This window comes from Mangifera indica, chromosome 11 (genome assembly GCF_011075055.1).
Source record: "Mangifera indica cultivar Alphonso chromosome 11, CATAS_Mindica_2.1, whole genome shotgun sequence".
Taxonomy (NCBI): Eukaryota; Viridiplantae; Streptophyta; class Magnoliopsida; order Sapindales; family Anacardiaceae; genus Mangifera; species Mangifera indica.
In genome coordinates, this window is record NC_058147.1 from 9,031,499 (window position 1) to 9,043,956 (window position 12,458).

General features: G+C 32.5%; 1 long non-coding RNA gene across 1 annotated transcript; it reads right to left on the bottom strand.

The window, feature by feature from the left end:
• Nucleotides 1-10,799: 10,799 nt before the first annotated feature.
• On the bottom strand, nucleotides 10,800-11,681 carry LOC123228605. The gene is made up of 2 exons (XR_006504738.1): nucleotides 11,542-11,681; nucleotides 10,800-11,088 (listed from the first exon to the last, which is right to left on the bottom strand). It is a non-coding gene; the product is annotated as an uncharacterized LOC123228605 (long non-coding RNA).
• Nucleotides 11,682-12,458: the final 777 nt, after the last annotated feature.

A 12,458-nucleotide genomic window follows, 5' to 3' on the forward strand; every position in this document is an offset into this window, starting at 1 on the left:
TGGTGCCAAAATGTGCAGTATATTCTGCAATAACATTCTCAACTTTCAGCCATTAAGTTATGTGGAATATATGAAACCAAACTTACGCTAAAAATTTTTATCACCCAAATCATCTCAAACACTCAGTTGTATAAATAATCACCAAATAAATTACAATCATGCCACCCAAATCATACTAAAGCTGTATAAATAATGCCAAAATGTAAACCACTAGTCAAGGTGGTATAGAGTTTCAGAATAATGAACGAAGAAAGGAAAAGTATGACTGAAATCACTTTAACAGACCAACTTCAGCACAAGATAACTTACTTTAACACACCAACTTCAAAATTACTACATTTGTATCAATCATATTACAAGTTAAATATGAAATTGTACGCGAACATTCTATTATCCCCCAATGTGTGGTTGTTTAAGTGTCTAATAGGTCAATCTCAATTTCAGTGGCAATCTTCAAGAACGCAAACGATGTGGTTAATTAATTAAGTTTTTCATATAATAAATAAATAAGTATACAAAGTTAATAGTGCACCTTTGATGGTTTTTTCACTTGATTATTACTCTACCACCAACACAAAATGCTTTTTGAAGCTACTGTTGAGATTTGAATTGCAAGAATCTATGCTGCTATGTGTGACAACACTCTATACTTAATTTGATTATCACACCACTAATTAAGTGAGTTAAATTATGCCAATTTGCATCTTTTGAAGTCTACTAGTCTCTCCTTTAGGTATATTTCCAACTTTGACTTTCTTGATTATTTATATTGAGTCTTCTTAACATATTGACGCCATCGTAATCAATGATTGGTTTCATTTGTCATGCCATCTAAAAATGTGGAGTCGAAAAAAATTTTTACAATGTTTTACGGGAAAAATACATAAGATTAAATGCAAAACTTGAAAATTAATATTCATGTAACCACATAATAGAGTATTAAAATTATGTACCTAAGGTAGATGACTCCATTTGTGATGTGGGGACAAGGTTTTGGTTTTTCGTTGACAAAATGTCCACATATTCACGATACAACCCTTCAAGTAAGTGATAGAGGTTGTCTATCTCAATCATGGCATAATATATATCATGGGATAAACAAACTTAATAAACTCAAATTTAAACATGCAGTAACAAGAAGTGTGTATATTATGATATATAATAGATCATCGTAAATAAACATTAGACCAATAATCAAGTTCCTTATCTCAGATCTAGTATAATTGCAACCGACATAAGTGGATTTTCCACTCCTCAATATATGCCAAACTTTACAATCATTTATTTAACCATTACTAATCTGTCATGATCAAGTTCCCTATCTTTTAAGATTTTTTTTTATTTTGTAAACCTTCATGAAGTGTAATTTAGTTGTTGGATATTTTATTCCTAATACAATTTTGCTTGTCATTAAATATCCTAAAAAATTCACAAACTTTGGCCAATTTTTTCCATTCATCTTCAGTTGGTAAATATTTCAAATAGTTATCATCCCTAGCTTCTTATTGAGGCCATATCTCTCGAAAAATCAAAGCCACGCTAAGCATATTGAAGTGCTGTGCTATATAGTAAAACAATCCCAAATCAATTTCCTTCCTTTCTTTAATACCACATATTTTTGTAGTATTTGCAAAGTCCCACTGCTGAACCTTACTAGCTTGTATATATTTCATACTATCTCTTATTTTATCAGTAATCTCCGTAATCTCATTTAAATTATCCTGAATTAGAAAATTGACAATGTACGTCATGCACCAAATGTGGAATAACTTTTCCCCAATAACTAATGATCTTTGCATCTTAAAATCATCCATCAATGGTGCAATACATGTCATTCATGGATGCATTGTCTACAATGATGGTGTGCACTTGTTAACTTAGAATTAGCACATATATTAGGGTTGCCATTTATCAATCAAGAAATAGACAGTGTATAAACATACTTAGATTGAACTTTACCTTATTCTCAATACCCATTCCTAGAAAAAATTGGACATAGCTTGTGCTACATTTTTCCCTTTTCTCCAGGGAGGAAATGGACAAAGCCAATAATGCATTTATTTAAAGTTCATTCTTGATTGACCCAATGCATATTGACTATATATTTAATGTTTTGCTCATCTGACTTCCACAAATATGTTGTCACACTTATTCTTCTCAACTATTGGAAAAGTTTTTTTAAATTTTTTGCTTCGGCTTGCCCAACTCAATCAAAATCCGATTTTGCTTTTTTCCTTCCAATTCTCTTGTATAAAGGTTGTAGAATACTACAAAAGTAGTTGAAGCTAACATGCTCAACCACATTGAACAACAATTCATCCATCACAATCATATGAGCAAGTACCTCTCACACTTGCATATTGCATCACAATAATTATTAATTATTCTAACACCAGTTAGTATAAAAATGATAGTAATTAACCAAATAAGTTACACAAGTATTTAAGTTGTGCATTCTTGTGATCATATTTTGCGTTTGTCCTCACTACAGGTAGAGTGAGGGAGTTTGGGAAATCTACCTATGTTGGCTTAAACCCTGACATTGTTTGGCCTTCGAAACTCTCTCTCTCCCCAATGCCTTCTTTCTCTTGGGACATTGTTCCATATGGTGGGAAAAAATGTTTTATTGAATATGTCTTCTGTAGTTTCAACCTTTTCTTTCAAACAACAAATCTAACATCCCCCACTGTTATGATCATGTTTTCTGGAGAGCACTCCCAAACAACGAATGTCATTCTCTTTCTGCTAGGGGGGATAACCGATGAAGGAGCAGGTGATGCAGATTTCCCTTTAGACATTAAATCTTCATGCTCACCTACATCTTGTTCACCATTATTAGACCTTTCAAGATCTTCTATAAATGTCATATCTACTTCTATAAATCTCTTCCCCTGTAATAACCTTGAGGAACAAGGTTGATTTCCTGTTGCAATAGAGGCATGAAAGAACCTCAACTCAAATTTCTTCTATGCATCTACATAACACAATTTAAAAGTTAAAACCTATACGTAATAACCGAACACAATTTAAAATTAAAAAAAAAACAATTTATATGAAAAAACTTTATCAATGCAAGAAGACAAAAAAACCACAAAACAACAATCATTTGTAGGAACACATGAAACTGACACTATGACAAATGCAACCTCAATTACAACTGATTTTATGTATATAGTAAGAAAATACAGAATGGTACATATATTCTTTACAGAAACATGCAACTTTAAGATATGTATCGAGCTTAACTAAATTCAGGCAAGCACAACTTCAGCCCGTTGTTGCTCCTCTTGAGATCTTTTATCCTTTTCTTTCAATAGTAATATAAGTCTAGTTTTGATTTTGGTTAAAACATAAGGATGTTCAATGTTAACCCCATAATCTATAATTTGCAGTTGGAAACTACAGCATTCACAAAGTTGACCACAGATCTGTAATAGAGGCCTGTAGTAACAATTTCTAACAATAATAGAAAGATCAGATATTCTAGTGTGTTTTCACTACAGATTTTTAATCAATTTCTAACAATTAAAAATTCGGCCAACTCAGCATATATAACAGGAAGAAATCTTCTGTGAGCAGTAAGGAGCCAGGTGATTGTGTTTAGTACCTTCTTCCATTGTATAGAATATCATCGAAAACCATGTACACAATTTTCTACTTTGAATTCACATGGTTTACAAATTAAATTTTTTTTTTCCAATTCTGTTTTCTTGAACTGTGTTTCAAATTAATTCAATTAAAGGAAATGAAGCTTCTTCCAAGGTTTTTTCTTAAACTGTGCTTAGAATTAATTTAATTAAAAGGATTTGGTCAGAATTTGCAAGAGAAATGTTATGAAAATGTATTATTAGTTTTGATTTTTAAGTTGTTATTAAGGGATAAAGTTATTTTAATCTATCTTTTGTAAAAAATTAACAATGGTTTCAAGCAAGATATTTAGGGAAAGAAAGGATGCCATGACATGAGCTAAAACACAAGGAAATAAGCAAATTTCTTCTTCATCTTCAATTTCAAACATGCACAGACTGCACTGCATGGTGATAGTGAAAACATTGAATTTATTATGAACTTGTCTATATATATGTGTGTGTGTGTGTGTTTAACCCAATGTCTAAAATGCATCTATGGTTTTGGGTACTGTAATATTTGATCTCTCTCTCTCTCTCTCTCTCTCTCTCTCTCTCTCTCTCTATATATATATATATATATATATATATATAGATTTATATTTCGGAAAAAATTCAAAATGCGCAAATACTAGTTTGCTTTATATTAACAAAATTTCTTTCCATCATTCTCATATATGTGGAGAAGGTAATGGTGCAGCTCTACTTAATGTCAAACCATTTACATCTCAATACTGCAAGAGGAAGTTGATTCTTTTAATATTTTTATTTATTTATTATATTTTATGTAAATAATTTAATTATATAATATTTTGTTATTAATGTTACACTTAAAAAAGTAAATGATTTTAAATAAATTTTTATAAGGATGAAAAATAGCAAATGAAGAATAGAACAGAGGAAGGAATTAAATAGGTTCTTAGGTTTTGATCTTTGACATATGACAATACATCTCAAGTCACAAGATGGTTAAAAACTAGACAATTATAATAATTGCAATGGAATGCCCATCCCAAGAATAGGTGTTGTTGTTCCTACCACATAAACTAGGCTGCAATGAACACCCATGTTGAAGTATAGTATAACATTTCACATAAGCAAAAACAAAAATATCTCTAGATAGATGAACATCATGAAAGAGAAAAAAATGAACATTTAAAGTAAAAGATAGTGCATGCTCATTCCCAAAGTAATGAACAATCGTTCTTTAAGTTGTGTATAAAAGTAGTCATTCCTGAGAAGTAAGCACTCATTCCAACAATTGTCTCACAAGTTTAGGGGAGGACTTTAAGGGTATGTAGTACTATAAAGACATTAAGATAGTTTATAAGGTAACACACGAGTCATGAACATGTCTAAGAGCATTGAAAGCGATAAGAAAGCCTAACAAAAATTTACAATGAGCAATTGAGTTTAAGGTCATAATTTATACGAAAACAAATCGTAGTTTTATGCATGAGAACAATTTAAAGTTTTAATTGTTTTCTATGTATCTTAAGGTGTACAACCATGTGGGTTTTGATTTTATAGCACACAGGTGGGGCTAATGTTCTTATGATACATGTGTGGGACTTGTTCTTATTAGTTTAGAAGTTTTATGACACCCACAAAAATATGTTTTCCTATGAATTTTTGCAACGGGACACCCATGATATAACACCCATAGATATAACTCAAGGTCAAAAGTGTCTTTTTACATATTTTATGACCATATATCAACATAGTGTAAGTTAAGAGTCAAAATAAATGTTATATTAAAATTTTAAGTTGATGAACAAAAGACATATACAATCGCTTGTGACATGTAGATTAGGTTGTGATGGAGGCCCATACATAAGGGGTGCACAATCATTCACATAGTAGAATGAAAAAATTATACTTGGGAAACTCGTACAACCATGAAGGAAAAAAAGGTTATGCATGGAAAAGGGATACATGCTCGTGTTCCCTATCGTACATGCCCATGCACCAAATCACACTCAAGGATGCCCATGAGAGGCTAACCATGCACAAGAGGAGAAGAGTGTATGCTTGTGCATCCAAGTATGCGCACCCGCATAGTATGTCATAACCAAGTTTGCCCATAAAAGGTTAGTTGCGCATCAAAGGATTAAATGCATGATCGTGAACCTATTAATGCACAATCGTGCATCAAAGGAAAAATAAAGAACCTAAGATTAAAAATTAGTCAAACTTTTTATGATTATGAAAATTTGTTTCTATATATATATATATATATAAAATTAGCTTTGAAGGCTATATAAGCAACGTCAATCAGTACTTCAATGAATTATATATAAATTATCATGACATTATTTGTTGGATTTTCCAAAAGGATCAAGATCCTTAATATTAGCCAATACTATGAGTTTATGCTAAGTTTGGCATTGAGAAGGATAAGGATAATTTTGTAGTCAGGTGATTGTTTTAGAACCTTCTTCATTGTATAATCTATCATTGAAAACCTTGTACACTTGGATCAAAACACTACCTACTTCTTTAAGTGTATCCAGAGTAGAAGGAATAGAAATGCCATAAATGGCCTCTTCCTTAAAATGGGACTTTCACTACTGACAAGAAGCAAATCAAGGAAGAACTAGAGTCTTCCTTTAAGAATCTTCTTTACAACCATTGTGAGGAATACTTTAATGGGAATTTTGGGGATCTAATTGATTTCGAGGTCCCTCGTGATGTTGCCCAAGACATGATCAAGGAGGTGTCTAGTGAAGAAATAAGGGAAACTCTTTTCAGTATGGAGAGCAACAAAGCCTTGGGGCCAGATAGGTTTGGTGCTCACTTCTTCAAAAGAGCTTGGAAGGTGGTGGGTGACAATGTGATTGAAGCCATAAAATTCTTTTTCTCCTTGAGTTCACTCCTTCATGAGGTTAATTGCACTATTATTGCTCTTGTGCCTAAAAGTGAGAACCCCACTATGGCCAAAGACTTTTGGCTAATCTCATGTCGCAATACAATCTATAAATGTATTACAAAGATCATGGCCAATAGATTGAAGAACATTCTCCCTCTTTTCATAAACAAGGCCCAAGGAGCCTTTGTTAGGGGAAGAAAAATTGGTGATAATATTCTTTTATGTAGTGAGCTTTTGCACAATTACCACAAGAATGTGAACAATTTGAAGAAATGTGCCATAAAGATTAACGTTATGAAAGCTTATGTTATGGTAAATTAGAATTTCATTAGTTCTATTCTTGAGAAGATTGGTTTTCATCCCAAGTTTCATAAATGGGTTAAGGAATGCATTACTACCCCAACTTTTAAAATTAGCATCAATGGTGAGCTTGAGGGCTTCTTCAAGAGCTCTAAGGGTCTAAGACAAGGGGACCTTCTTTCCCCTTACTTGTTTATGATTGCAATGGAAGTCCTATTAATAATAACTGAGGAAATGGTTACTAAGAAAGGCTTGGGGTATCATTGGAAATGTAAGGAAAATAAGATAACCCATCTTTGTTTTGCCGATGACTTTCTCATCTTTTGTAAGGCAAAAGGAAAATCCATGAGACTCATAAAAAAGATGCTTTGAACCTTTTCCAAGAATGGTACGAGATTAAGGCTAATGATTCGAAAAGTAATATCTATTTCTCAGGAGTGAATGCTCAAGAAAGGAAAGATTTGAAAAAGATATTAAATTATGAGGAGGAATTTATCCCCTTCAAATATTTGTGAGTTCCCATATCTTCTTCTAAGCTCTCAAAAGAAGATTGTAAACCTCTTGTGGACAAAATCCTTGCTAAGATTAACTCTTGGAAATGTAAGTCCTTATCCTATGCAAGAAGAATGATGCTCATAAAGTCTATCCTCTTTAGTGAGCAAGTTTATTAGGCTTCACATTTCTTCCTCCCCTCTAAAATCCTCAAGGAGATTGATGGCAAACTTATGGCTTTCTTTTGGAGTGGTAAGGACTTTAATCACCACAAAGTCAAGGTTGTTTGGGATGATGTTTGCTTACCTTGGAATGAAGGTGGTTTGGGCCTAATGAAGGGTAAAGAGTGGAATAAGGTGGTCATGGCCAAGCATCTTTGGGATCTCATCAATCCAGATTCCTCTTCGGTTTGGGCCAAGTGGGTGGAAAGGGGCTTAAAGAAAAGTGTATTTGGGAGATAAGCCCCTCTAGTAATAGCCCATGGTGGTGGAGGAAGCTTATTAAGTTAAGAGAAGTCTTGAAGGGTAAAATCAAGCATGATATTGGGAATGGTGAACATACTTGCTTTTGGATGGACCATTGGCACCCTTTCAACCCTCTTATTGATAAATACAGGAATAGATTTATCTATGCCTCCAAAATTAAAAGAAATGCATGAGTTGAGGTCATCATTGATGGCAATAGGTGGAAATGGCCTTTGAACTTTTACTTGTAATTTAGGGAAATTAAAGCCTTGATGAATGACCATCTGAAAGGAGAAAGGGACTGCATAAGGTGGCTGTCTAATCCCAAAGGCAAGTTCTTTATAAAGTCGGCTTGGAATGAGCTTAGAAACAAGGAAGGGGAGATGCTTGGGCTAGCTTGATTTGGCACAAAAAATTTATCCCTAGGCATGCTATTATCCTTTGGCTTGCCATAAAGCAAAGACTTACTACTAGGGATAAGCTTTTAAGAATTGGGATTACAAATGATGCTTCTTGTGTGTTATGCAATAACAGGGACGAAAATTTAAACCATCTTTTCTTCCATTGTGAGTGTAGCCATTAGATTTGGAGCAATATCTTGATGATCAATAATATGAACTATGGAGAATTTACTTAGGGAGATTACATAGAGAATATTGCCTCGGAATGGAAAGAAAACAACCTTAAGCACATTATGGGGAAGATGAACCCTGGTGCTACTATTTATGCAATATGGAAGGAGAGAAATAATAGAGTCTTCCCAAGGAAAGGGTCAAAGAAAACATAAAAAGAATCGTTACGGATAAGGGCACAAAGTTTACTAGCATTTCCCTAACAAGGAGCGATGACGAGATTGCAAGAACGTGGGACCTCCCGCGTTGCATCTTTAAGCAATCATGAAGGACCATCTCATGTTTTTTTCCTAACATTTCTTTTGTTTTGTAGGTGTTAGCTCACAGTGTTGGTTTTTCTGGCTGTAGCCATAATTTCTAGAATCCAACATTTCCAGTTCTAGTTTTGAGTCTATGGTTTCCTGCTGCCTTTCCTACGCAGTCTGTTTTCAATCAAGCTCCCAGTTTGAACCAATTCTGGATTCTGCTGTTCTGTAATCTGGTTTAGGTTTTTGCTATTTCTAGAGTCCCCCAGCTGGACGTGCTCTGCTCTCTAGACAGGCCCCTCGTCTGCAGCTGCTTTACTCCCAGATCTGGTTCTGCTGTAAAATGTGCAGCAAACTCTGCATTTTCTGAGACTATCCTATTGCCTTTTGCCTCCAAGTCTCTATTGTTCACCAGGAAGATCTAGAAGGCAGTTGGATGTCATGATAAAATCACCCCTTGGAGTAAAATTTTGCAGCCCCTTTTTTGTTGCTTCTCCAGCAATTCCCCTGTGTCTGCAGTTTATAAATCAGTCTTTGCAGTTTCTGCCTCTGCTCAAATTGCTGCCTGCAGGCAGCTTCCTGCTTGCTGCCCTTTGTTGTTGATTCATCTTTTTGGAAGGATGTTGCGCAACCCCTTAAAACAGTATATAAAAGATAGGCTTCACTGTTTTTTGATTGTTGCTAGCGATTCTACCATAGTTTTTCCTTACTTGTATAGTTCGGGCTACAAGAGCACCTCTTTTGTAATTCTTGTTGTTTGCTCCCTACCACTCTCTGGAGGCCTATCAATGCAGACATTTTGATAGTAACTCAAGAGAAGTGAGTGCTGGTTCTAGATCCATCTGACCCTTGTTTGTCTTGTTGTCTTGTACTTTCAAGACGAGCTTAGGTTGTTTCTCAGCCTGCTTAGAAAAAAGTAAAAATGCTATGGAACTGTGTACAATGAAAACCTTGTACACTTTTTTCTACTTTGAATTCAGATCGTTTACAAATTAAATTTTTTCCAATGCTGTTTTCTTGAACTATGTTTCGAATAAATTCGATTATAAGAAAATGAAGCTTCTTCCATTGTTTTTTCTTGAACCGTGCTTAGAATTAATTTTATTAAAAGAATTTAATCACAATTTGCTAGAAAAATGCTGTGAAAAATGTACAATTAGTTTCCATTTTTAACTTGTTTATGAACATGTGTGTGTATACGTGTATGTACACACTTTCAAATACACAGTAAATACACACATAATGTGTCAACATATAATTAAATATTATTTTATGATATATTAATTTATATATTAATTTAAAATTACTAAATAACATTCAATCATATAATAATATATCATATATTTATCTATTTGTTTACTAAAAATATGTATGTATAATTTTATTTTATATATATATGAAAAACCAAAATGCCCCGACACTCTGTATTCTTACCTTTGGTTCTTTCAGAGCTAATAGTACCTAGCACATTTTTGATGAAAAATTAAAGTGAAATTAAAATATTTCAAAAAAAAATCCGAAGTGTGGGAATATTAGTTTGCTTTATTTATATTAACAAAATTTATTTCCATCATTCTCTATATGTGGAGAAGGTAATGGTGCAGCTCTACTTAATCTCATAACTATTGGATAGATCTCAACATTGTGAGAGGAAGTTCATTCTTCTAAAATTTTATTTATTTATTATATTTTAAATAAATAATTTAATTATAAAATATTTTGTCATTAATGTCGCACTTAAAAAATTAAATGTTTACTAGTAAGACTATATGTACAAATAAATTGTATAAATTTATTTATATGATCTGATGTGGTAACATCTGATTAGATAATTTTCAAGTGAAAGAACTGGTAAACAATTACATCCTCAATCACAAATTGTTCCCTTAGTTTATACAAATAAATTATTAAGATTTATTTATATGAATGTTTTATTAAAAAAGTAAATGATTTTAAATATATTTTTTTATAAAGATAAAAAATAATAAACAGAGAATAGAATTGAGGAAGGAATTATATTGACTTATCATTAAGGACGGTTGATTTTGTATCATTGGCATTCAAGCAAGCCTTTACATGAAGTAATTAAATTAATTATTAGATTAGATTTTGATCTTTAACATATGAAAATATATCTCATGTTAGAAGATAGTTAAAAGGCTGGACAAGTATTTCATATCTCCAAATTCTTAAGCCACTTTTATTTATCATAATATATTATTCATTGAAATACAATCTTACATTTAAATTAGCAGGTGTGAGTGCACTCACAATCCAGATAACCTGAACATCTTGCTGAAAGGAGTCTTTTGTATTTCTTTGATGCACAAACTCCAGCGCAATAGTTCGGAGTGCAAACATTAACTTTGCCGAAATCTATATTAAATACATCTTTACATATTCCACTTGGAAGTTGAAGCTCATCCATCAACTTTCGGCCTTGATAGCTCAACCCAATGTCTAAAATGCACTCACAAGTCAGAAAATCTCCCAAAATGAAGCTTAATAACAAACACAAAAAAATCATCACGTCTGATGATTCTAATAAATAAATAAACATTGGGAAATAATTAGGGCATTGCCGACAATGAGAAAAATCGACTTCCCCAATTAAATATTGTTTAATAAGATAAAATAAAGACAAAACCATAATAATAAAATCATACATTTTGTATTGTAGTACAAGTATAACCCCATTTGGTGGAACCAAAATTATATTTGGGGGTGGAAAATGTAGTATTTAATAAAAAGGGAGAATAAAGTTAACAGTTTATTTAGGTTAAATAGGATAAAATGAAAGTTTTCATAAGCAAGGGAGGCCAAAGTCAAAAAAATAATTGATGAAAGTGTAATTTTCATACCTAAAATTTCGAATCAGACTACATGCAAGCAAGATAGGGAGTGAGAGATGACCTAAAAAGGACGACAGGACAAGCATAAACATAAGGGAATGAGCAAACTTGAGCTTCATTTTCAACTTCAAGCCCTTCAGAATTTTAACTTCTAAATAAAAATGACAGAGCAGATTGCACTGCACGATGATAAAAACATTGAATTTATGGCTCAAATCCTATCATCAAGACCTCTATTAGCCATTGGATCAAGTAACGGATGTCGTCAGATACAATCAAATCTCAGATTTTTTTTAGTAAGTAAATCTCAGAAGTTGTTAGGTGCAACAAGTTATACAAGGCAACTTTGTTTCTAGACCTTGTCATTATGTGCACACATGGTTTAATTACTATACTATGAAGTAAGGTAAGGATATAATGAAGAGAATAGCTGCCTTTTATATCAAAACTTCTAAATTAGGACAATAATAATCTCAATGTTAAAAGAAAATTAATAAAAATAAACAAACTTATTAATTTAAAAAACAAAGTTAATGGCCAAAGAATAACTTATTAATAATTTTTTAATCAAGAAGTTTTAATATTAATTATAAGAGGATAACATATTTCTGAACTGCCTAGACCCAGTTGCAATTCCAACTAGTACATATCAAGGTTTTTTATGTCATCATACCTTAAGTTGGGTTTATTTAAATGTGGGTTAAGTGGAATTGTGTTTAAGTTTAATGAATTTAAGAAATAAGGGGTTGAACGGTTATTCTAGAGAAAGAAACACTTGTTCAATTCATACTAAGTGGATGAATCAGATTATGCACCACATCATAAGTGATTTAAGTAGTGATCAACCCTTCTAATTAGGCAAACATTTGTTCTGGTAATTATCTAATCAAAATTCTATGTAAGGAACCACATCTCGGACAATAAACTTTATTATTGAATATGCAAAATTTCTTAGTACCATTTCTTATCATAATTTTT